Source organism: Dermacentor silvarum, chromosome 9 (assembly GCF_013339745.2).
Source record: "Dermacentor silvarum isolate Dsil-2018 chromosome 9, BIME_Dsil_1.4, whole genome shotgun sequence".
Taxonomy (NCBI): domain Eukaryota; kingdom Metazoa; phylum Arthropoda; class Arachnida; order Ixodida; family Ixodidae; genus Dermacentor; species Dermacentor silvarum.
The window spans coordinates 141,319,033-141,328,868 of record NC_051162.1 but is presented as its reverse complement, the minus strand read 5'-3'; the positions used below and the strand labels follow the sequence as shown (position 1 = coordinate 141,328,868).

Sequence of the window (9,836 nt, the reverse complement as noted above, 5' to 3'; positions counted from 1 at the left end):
AACATCTATACGTAGTTGTGTGTAACCCGGCACAAAATTTTAGTATGCGAGTGTACTGGTTAATATTTTTGTCATCACAGAGGCCACAACATTCTCACAAGTATGCAGGTGGCGCTATTGTTTTTCCTCCGTGTTCTGTGATGGCGGTCGTATGTGCGGGGTGCTACGAGCGTCGCGTTTGCTTGATCGTGTGTTTTTGTGTTTGCTGTTATGAAGTAGGTCGCAGTTAGCGTGCACAGAAGTGCCTGAAGATACCTTGTGTCACGCTGCAAACTCGCCGTATGCGTGGTGTTGTGTTTGCCTGTGTTCAGCTGTGTTCAGTTTGCGGGTTGGCAACCTCTCCACGATAGTACTAGTGTAGTCAACCTTGTGCGTGACGGGCGTAGGGTATATAAGGCCCTGACCGGAAATAAAAGCTCTTTTTGTTGTTTCGCCGTTACGACAGTAGTTTCGGGCTTGCCTTCGCCCGGTGTCTTTTTCTTCGCGCCATCTTGCATTGGTGCGAGATACAACACGTGGCGCGCCAGGCAAATGTGGCCCAACGATTTTATGCCGTGGAGTACGGTTTCTTTGTTCTCGTTCTGGAAAGTTGGGTGGACGTCGCAAAGAATGTGTGTTAGCGCGCCTCAGCTCGTCCACTACGCAGCGGCATGTATGCGGGGAGTAACATCGTCGACGCAGCACCGGCAACTTGGAGAGTGCTTCGCGACCGCGTCGTACCATTCAAAAGGTAAGTAATCGTGCTGGCTAACTACGCGCGTGTTGTGTGAGCTTCTCGTGTGTGCATAGCGTGCGCGAGCGTATGAAATAGAAGTCCCGCGACAACAGTGATACCTGTGCTGATGCTTGCTGAACGCTGGTTGTCAGAGCTTAGTTACGCAAGTTTAGTGCTTCGATGCGAAATTGAAAATCTTGATAAACGTTTTCTTCCGATGAGAAATATAACGTTCGAAAATAATCGTGTTCATCATGTGCGTGCGGCGCGTGAGCTCCCGCTTTTCTCCTGAAGTTGCATAATGACTCATTTGCCTCTTTACCGATTCTTATTGCAATGACGTTTCCTTGCTTACATGGCAAGGAAACTTGTTTCATATCTACTTGTCCAAGGAAACTTGTTTCATATCTACTTGTCCAAGAAAACTTGTTTCCTTGCCATGTTTCCTTGCCTCAACGTTGTAAATAATATCTGCTTACGAAGTTTTCGGTTTACGGCAGCTTTAGAGAAAAAAAATTTAAGCAATCACAGCTTGCTACTAGTCCAACTTACTTTTTAAGACAAGATGTTTTGACATACCTTATACGTAACTAAACATGACAGGGGAAAGTTAAACTGAGTCATGAAAAAAAATGAATTGTTTTGTAAACAAACATTTCTTTGCTATGTGCTGCTGCGTGTCAATGATTTTACTGTGATCAAAGGGTCCCCATTATCAAGACATTCATCAGTGACTTCTACTTTGTGCTCTGTTGCCACCCTGCAATAATGCAAACATTGTTTTTGTGACTATATTTAGATGCTCCATGCATGTCTAGACAATTTGACAGCTTTATAAAGCTGTGTGCCACTGCTATAAGTTAACACAGAACTTATTTTATAGTGGCGAGGCTGTGACCCATAACAGTGCCTACATAACGGAGGAGCCACCAGACCCCTTGGCTATGCCTGCCGTAGTGCAACGTATAATCTGGATGGTCGGGTCAGGTATGTATTTAGTGTACGTGTTCCAAAAAGTAGCATCTTGGTATCATTTGTGGATAAGTTAATCGACATTAGTCAACACAGCTTACTAAATAGGCCAAATATTTATGCAACTTGCTGTTTATTTGTGTTCATAGCTGTTATGCACACCTTATTGTGTTCTATATAAAAGTAGACCTAACATGTCCTGATGTTAAGTATTTTTTCTTGCATCAATCGCTTGGCTGCAAGTTACATTTTAATTTTGCTTAGTACACACTATTTATTACTTTTCATTTTCGTTTTCTTGTTTTGAAACTGTTTCCTATGCTGTAGGATTTTATTTCCGAATTTTTAGTGTTTACACTACACTCTTGTGCAGCTTCTGTGCATATAAGAATTCAAAGTGTAATGGGCCAGATATGTCATAGGTGTAAGCACACAGTGTGCTTACCATTGTTTAACATTCATATTCACGATTATTTCTGTCTTGTTCCAAAAATAACTGCCACTGGAAAATACACATTTGATGAGCTCAAACTTCTTGAAATGATACATTAAGGCCAGTAATCACTGTGCTGCAGTTACTACAGTTCTGAAGTGTTTTCTAGTAAGCCTGCTTTTTTCTCTCCCATTTTTTAATATTCTTGGCAAGCTATCCCTATTCATGCAAGTAGGCATTGTAGGAGTTGCGAGTCTATGTCCCGTTGCATTATTTTTCTCTTTTTTTCAAGTGAATACAGCATAGAACACATAGCTAACTGGTAGGTAGTTCATTGTATTGATGCTCTATTATTAAAAAAGCACACTATTTCGCACATGTCTGCTTGCTCTTGCCATGTTTGCTGGTTATTGCAATGTTGCTCGTCAAATGAATTTGATTTCAACTACACCATACAGAACAGTCTTATTGGCTTTAGTGTAATTTTAATAGTGACAATCAACCAACAAGCCCTAATTCTACAGCTGTCAAGAAGTATTTCTAATACTTTGGGGTCCCTTTCCATATTTTCTGTTTCATCCTGTGTATTTGGTCAGCACAGTGGGCATTCGGTCTATTCATTCTGCTTGGCGCTGCTCAGGTCAGAATATGTTCAACCTGCAAGTCCAAATTGTAATGATATGTGTACGACTTCATTTACTGGCTGGATGAATTGAAAAAGCATTATATCTGATTCTAAGAGTATTTTTGTCAAAAATACCAGTGTCTAGAATAAGCATCATATGCACTGCAACTCTTATATTTTAAGTTAGGTAGGCAAATATCTATAGGTATGTATACTTGTGCATATACTTTCTACATATTGGCTAGTGTTTTAGCTACACGAAACGGTCTATGTTGTCACTACTCTCAAGTCAAATTTATGGTTGATGCGCCACTTGTTTTTGTTGTGCACTTACACTTCTGTGGTGTCATAAGCACTGTAGATGCCTGACAGCTGAAGTATTGCAGCAGTAGACAGTTTTAGTTTAGCGTACGCTATGTCATTGCGTACGATATAAAATAGTGGGTCATCACTGCGCATGTGCAGAACGCTATCCGACCTCTAGCGTATGCATGCTATTTCTCAGATTTAGCATTACCGTCTGTGCGTGGTTTGCGTAGTTTACGTTAAACATGGCGGTGGTCCCCGCTGCCCACTTCGAATTGAATTTGGCGTGGCTTTTGCAGAATTCGCTTCGTTCGTAGAAAATGACTGTGTAAGCAACTTTCGCTTACCGTCAGGCCGCTTTGACAACAGTGTAATATGGTTAACCTTGTGGAGTTTTCGAGATCGCTTCTCATTTTGAACGACACGAAGCCTAACGAGGGAAACCGACATATATCAGCGCCACCTGTCAGTGAAGTCGAGAGATAGGTGCGACGATGGCATATGGCCTCTGAGATCGGAAGATCTCGCAGGCCAACTAAAACTAATAAATGTGTGCTGTTTAGCGTACGCTGTACTATAGCGTATAGGCGTACGCTATTAGTTGCATATGCTATACTAAAACTGTCTAGTGTTGAAGCTAACTGGCACTTACTATTGCTACAGTATGCCAACAGATACCTATCACCGTATTTGTGCGTTTTCTAAGAACCAGCCGTGTTTGCTAGGTGAAATTTGTAGTGTACGTATGAGTTTGCCAGTCAGTTCATGTAACTTTTCAGGATAGAATTTACATGGGGAGGAAAAGGGTACCATACAACATGACTGCTGCTAACTGACCATTTATTTTGATGGAAGGATTAAAAATAGCAACACTGGATGTGTGCTTATGTTGTGCACAATTTCGTTCAGAGGGAAGGCGTAAGTTGTAATATAAAGGCATAAAATCAGAATAAATGATATTTGTGTAAAAAGGAAAGTAAATATGGGCGCAGACTAACTTCAATCACTTGTCATCTAGAAAGGACGCCTTTTATTTCATGAATTGATCATGGGGTCTGGCTCGCATGTCTTGTTTATGTGGTATGCCTCACTGATCTCTCGTGTCAATTTTTCACCGTAGGTGAAAACAGATGATCTTAATTCAGCCTGAAGTCCTATCGCGGCAATGCACGGCCAAACTGGATGAGCAAGCTGGTCTCTTGAGTGAAATATGGGAACTTATTTGGCACATTTAGTTACCGGCCAGACTGCTCTGTGTACATTTGACCAGTTGTGAAAAAAATACAGTGAGCTGCCTCTCATAGACACTAGACAAATTTGGTGGTATCTTTAACCAAGCAAACCTCCCTTGCCTGCTCGCCTTTCTGAATTCACTTGTGAACTGTCGTGCATATCCTGCCTACTTTATTTTTCGCTGGAAATGTGCGTGCATAGCAGTCCACATGAGAATTGAGGCTTGCTGAGGTAAAGATGCAACCCAATTTGTCTTGTGTTCGTCAGGGGTAGCATAGTCTGTTCCTTTGATCATGTATATATTCAGTCAAATGTACATGGGGCAGACTGGCTGGTGCCTCAACATGTGCCCAGGAGAGCACCATAATTCACTCAAGGGAGAAATATGTTCGTGCCACTTGACAATTCACTGACACGACTGGTGCTGCGCGCCAAATTTCGATTGTTCCTCTATGGCAACCAATTGACCATCAAAATCAGTGACGAATACCACATTAAGGAAATGGGACATGTGTCAGTTGTAGAGATACAAGCTATACTTTGGCTACCACTAATTGCTGAGAGGGTGATTAGAGACAGTTACTAGGAGAGCTCATCTGGTTGGCTGGCACAAACTGTACCTGTTTCTGCACTGCAAAAAGCTGAAAGACTCTACTTGGGCTCACTGAAACTGCTCTTTAAAATAAATTTGAAACAGGGTAAGCTATATAATTTTGTGTGCAGCCCCCACACTAATGCCACTGGACGTACCTGCCATTTCCGGTTACATTTATCGCACGGTTAGACATATTTCTTTTTGCTACCAGCACTTATTGACATAAAACCGATGGCCTATTGCACAAGCAATAAAAGCACATCAAAACGCTTGGAGTAATGTGAAATTTAGGTAGGTTCATGTAAACAAAGCAAATTAATTGCTTTAATAAGAAAGTTGTGCAGACTGGGTAGGAATAGAACCTGGAGTGTGAAAGGAGCACGCTTCCCTTACGCCACGGCAGCTCTTTGGTTCTGGCTGACTTAAGGTGTGCCTAGTGCGTGTCACACTGTGCACGTCACATTGAAGCCATTTGGTTGACTAAAGGTGCTTTCACGTTCCCACACGCAAGCTGTCTTAATGTGTCTCTGCCATCTTTTATTGCAGGTACACCTAGGAAATGTTGTATACATTGGCAACGATAACTGGGGCCTGCTCCAGTGCCATCGCCGGGATTCCCTGTTCTGCAAAAAGCTGACATAACTGATGTGGGGAGCCCTGGCGCTCGGTGTAGGAGTATCACAGGGGCTCCTTGTCGGTGCTTGAAGGACGGCAATGCTGTTGAGAAGCCGACATTGAGCCCCGATAAATTGGAAGCTGTGGGTAGTAAGTATCATTCACATTTTTTCAAGTTTTTGTAATGTTTGTAACAATGCATGTATTGCACCGAAATGATTAACTTTTCAGATGCATTTGATGCATATCTTTCGAAATGTGGTACCCCTGAGGAGAAAAAAATCATCTTCTCATGCTTGGTTTTGGCCGAGCGGTTGAATCGAGTGACAAAGTTTTTCGCGTTTAGGTAGTCTAAGAAGAAACAAAAGCAGAATTAACAAACCAGCTTATTTGTGGCTACTCATGAGTTGCATTTCTTTGTTTAAAAGTGCCTGTGAAGTGGCGCTAACCTACTATCAGGTCCAGAATTTTCGGTTAACACCGCTTCCAAAAGCTCGCGTTCTAATTTGGTTTTTTCAAGGCCAGAACTTCCGTATTCGTCATCCGCGGATAGCAATGGCAACTTTTGCAGTGTAGAGCAATATTCAACCCTTCTCCCGATATGCAACACCTGTAGCGTAGTTGTAGCTGGTCGTTCAGGCACTGAATTGCTGTGCAGATGTAGGCAACAACACAAGAGTTAAGACGAGAGACATGCGGCAACTCTTTAACAAAAAGCTTTATTTTTGCAAGCCCATGTTTTAGCTGTCAGTCACTGCATTGCACATGCGCAATTCGCACCCTTAGGAAGAAAGTAAACTGTCTGACAAGTGTACAGAAGGTGTGCTGATACACACAGAGCCAAGTCGCGAAATCTTTTCAGCCTCAATTATTTTACGTGTTAGTTGATCACCGCTTCTGCTGGAAACGGTACACTGAGCAAACGACGGTTCACAGTCACGCGAACTGCAATGACATTCAAGCCTACTGTCACGCACATTTTTCTTGACATTGTATGAGTGTTCTCTCAGCCGGTGATTGATGCAGTGTCCCATTTGACCTATATACTGTTTACCACAAGGGGGATACAATAAACCACATTGCTAACACAGGTGACAAACGGAATTTGGTGTTTTGTTGCATATGTGTGGCGTGCTGTGACATTGCCTTTGATTACACAACTTTAGAATGATATGCAATTTTCTTGATATTGTGAGAGCTTATGAATGTAGGGTATGACGGCCTGTTTTATGTCTGTCAGATGCAGTGACCACATGACCTCTACTCTGAAAAGCGCATGCACCGAAGTGGTTGCCATGTGATCACTCCAGTATCTGACCGACTTAAAGTGGCTGTCATACCATACATTCATAAGCTGTCTCACAATATCGTGAAAACTGCAGATCGTTCCAAAGTTAAAGTTGTCTTCTTTGCACCTCAGAAGCTTATAAAGTTGTGTAATCAAAGGAAATGTTTCAGGGCAGCACACAAGTGTAACAAAAAGCACAAAAATCCGTTCGTCACCTATGTTAGCAACATGAATTACTGTACCCCTCTTTCTTGTGGTAAACAGTACATAGGCCAAACAGGACGCTGTATCAATGACCAGCTGAGAGAACACTCTATAATGTCAAGAAAAACGTGCATGACAGTTGGCTTGCATGTTGTTGCAGTTCATGTGCCAGTGAACCATTGTTTGCTCGGTGTACTGTTGTCAGCAGTAGCGGTGATCAACTAACACGTGAAATTATTGAAGCTGAAAAGATTGCGCGACTTAGCTCTATGTGTGTCAGCATCTGTACACTTATCAGACAGAGTTGACCTACCTAAGGGTGTGAATTGCGCAGGTGCAATGTGATGAGTGACGGCTATAAACATGGGTCGCTGAAAATAAAGCTTTTTGTTGGAAGTCAGCACACGTCTATTGTCTCGTCATTTCTGTCGTCAATATCTGTGCTGCAATTCACCAATATGTTGTACCAACAAGTCAAATTTATCACTCACTCATTCGAACTTTCTTTCATCACGAATGAAATGTGGTTTTGGTACCGTGGTAGAGCATTCACATCATTTGTTAATTTTTGTTTTCTTCAAAGACTGAACTGGATGTAACAAGCAGCCGTGGCATTGCAAGGAAGCTTTATGTTAAAGGAATATATTGATACTAACGTCTTAACTGCTTAGCGCAATAAAGGAAGTTGTGGGTATTGTTTATTGTGCTTTCCTTGCTCTTGTGTCCAAACTTATAGCTATAATGGTTAGGTTTTACTGAAATTTGCTTTTTGATGTTTTGCATTATTCTCCTGTGTAAAGTCACTTGTTTGTTTCACAGTTATGCGAAGCTTAAGTTGTTTGTAAGCATTTTTATAGCCTGTTTTCACAGTAAACATGGCTTACTTCAGTGTTTCAGATGGCACTTTATAGTTTGATGTAATTGATGTCTCTGCAGGTTACCGCATTATTGACTTGGAAACCAGTGAGGTCTGGATGCAAGTGAAGCTACCGAGGGAGGCATGTGTGCATCACTTGTGCTGCTGGCCATCCTCTGCAAAAGTGATGGCTGGCAGTCAGTGCTTGGATGACTTTCTGTTACTCTACGCCTTGGGCTGTGTTGACTACTTCACACTTGCTGCCATGTCTGCAAGCTTAGGCAAAAAGACCGGCTGGATGCTTGGCAGGAGATAGTATCCAACCGCAGTGTTACTGTGTTGTGTTGTACATTACAAAGTGATGGAGGACAGTATTTGTGCTGTTAAGAAGTATAAATTGTGTTCTGCCATTGAAATAAGGGAACTCGACACAAAGCAAAAGATTTCGAAGTCTGACCTACATGGGAAAGCAAAATATATTGTGTTGTAGTTGTAGCTGTTAGTAGAGTCTTAATATGCGATAGAAGACCTTGATGTTTAATAGCAAATATATTTAAGTGTGTTATCAGTGTGTTATCAGTGTTTAAGTTACTGTTATGTGTCATTTGTTTGCCAGGATGATGTAAGCAGACAGTAAATAAATGCATGGTTTGAGATTATAACCAGGTTTGTCTATGGCATTCACTATTATTTAAGGTGGACCAATGCATATTCATGGGTGCATATTCAACCACCACATTCCTCCTGCACAAACAATTCCTACATACTAGCGTTTGGTCTTAGCAGCTGATGTTGGCTATTATACAATTTCTTGAAAGCACATGCAGCTACCGACACATGATTTTTAGAGCAGTAAGTCGGAAGCAAAGACTGATTTTTTTCTGTGGTCTAAGCTTAAATGATATGTTTAAGGAAATGAACATTTGTGGAATATATTTACTTTCCTGCTGCGAGAACCTTTATACGAGAACCTCTGCACATTGGACGTGCATGCTGCTTCTCTTGCTGTTATAGCCAAAATGAAAAATTGTTCTTATGAACCACTTCGCAGCTTTGCATTGTGCACTTTTACTTGCAGTTAGCATTTATATGCTGTGCTATGGACAACAGCAAGACAAGTCAGGCAAACCACCATGTGAAACACTTTAAAGATTCTGGCTTAGGCGCGTTGGTACTATATATAGTGCAAGACAGATGAGCTGCCCGTACAGCAGCGCTGTCAGCATTACACGGCTGACAGCACCGCAAACCCTTTAATTTATATTTGTTTGACAGATAATGCATTCTAGTAGTTTTCATGTCGTATATGCATGAAAATGTAAACAAGAACTGGTGAAAACAGCATTATTTTACGTGTATAGTGTACCTTACCACAAGGTAAGGTACACATATCTTGGTAAACTACACAAGATATATACGTAATAAACGCTGTTTTTCACTAATTCTTGTTTCACATTTTCATGCATATGCAACATGAAAACTACTAGAGTAAATTATCTGTCAAGCAAATATAAATTTAAGGGTTTGCGGTGCTGTCAGCCGTGTCATGCTGACAGCACTGTTGTTATGCATGTCTACAAATATTCTGCAATGTCAGTTGAGTGTTGCTTGAACGTCACATACGTACGTTGCCTGAAAGCTCAAGTGACAAAGGCAACATCCACATTACGTTGCCAGGAAGTTCTGTTAACGTTATGTTAATGTCGTGAATGTGCTGCTCAACGCTGCCACAACGTTACGACCCAACGTTGTGTGGCGATCAAAAAAGAGGACATTAGCAGCATGTAGGCAACGTTATACGCCGACATTTGTGCACATTCAAAGAACGTTATGGCAACATTTTGCGTTACTTGGGTAGCCTTTCTAATTGAAAAACATCTCGCTAAATTAATTATTCAATGCTTCAGCGCAAAATCTCTAATACCAGTACATCGAGCTTCTCTCAATAAAATATCGAAACTCAAAACTTATACTGAACGAAACTCAGCAGCGTA

The 9,836-nt window shown here is 41.5% G+C and overlaps 1 long non-coding RNA gene across 1 annotated transcript; it reads left to right on the top strand.

The window, feature by feature from the left end:
* The first annotated feature begins 568 nt into the window (after positions 1-568).
* On the top strand, positions 569-9,160 carry LOC125940230 (uncharacterized). Its single transcript, XR_007463454.1, has 4 exons — positions 569-730; positions 1,599-1,702; positions 5,426-5,644; positions 7,923-9,160. It is a non-coding gene; the product is annotated as an uncharacterized LOC125940230 (long non-coding RNA).
* The last annotated feature ends 676 nt before the right edge of the window (positions 9,161-9,836 follow it).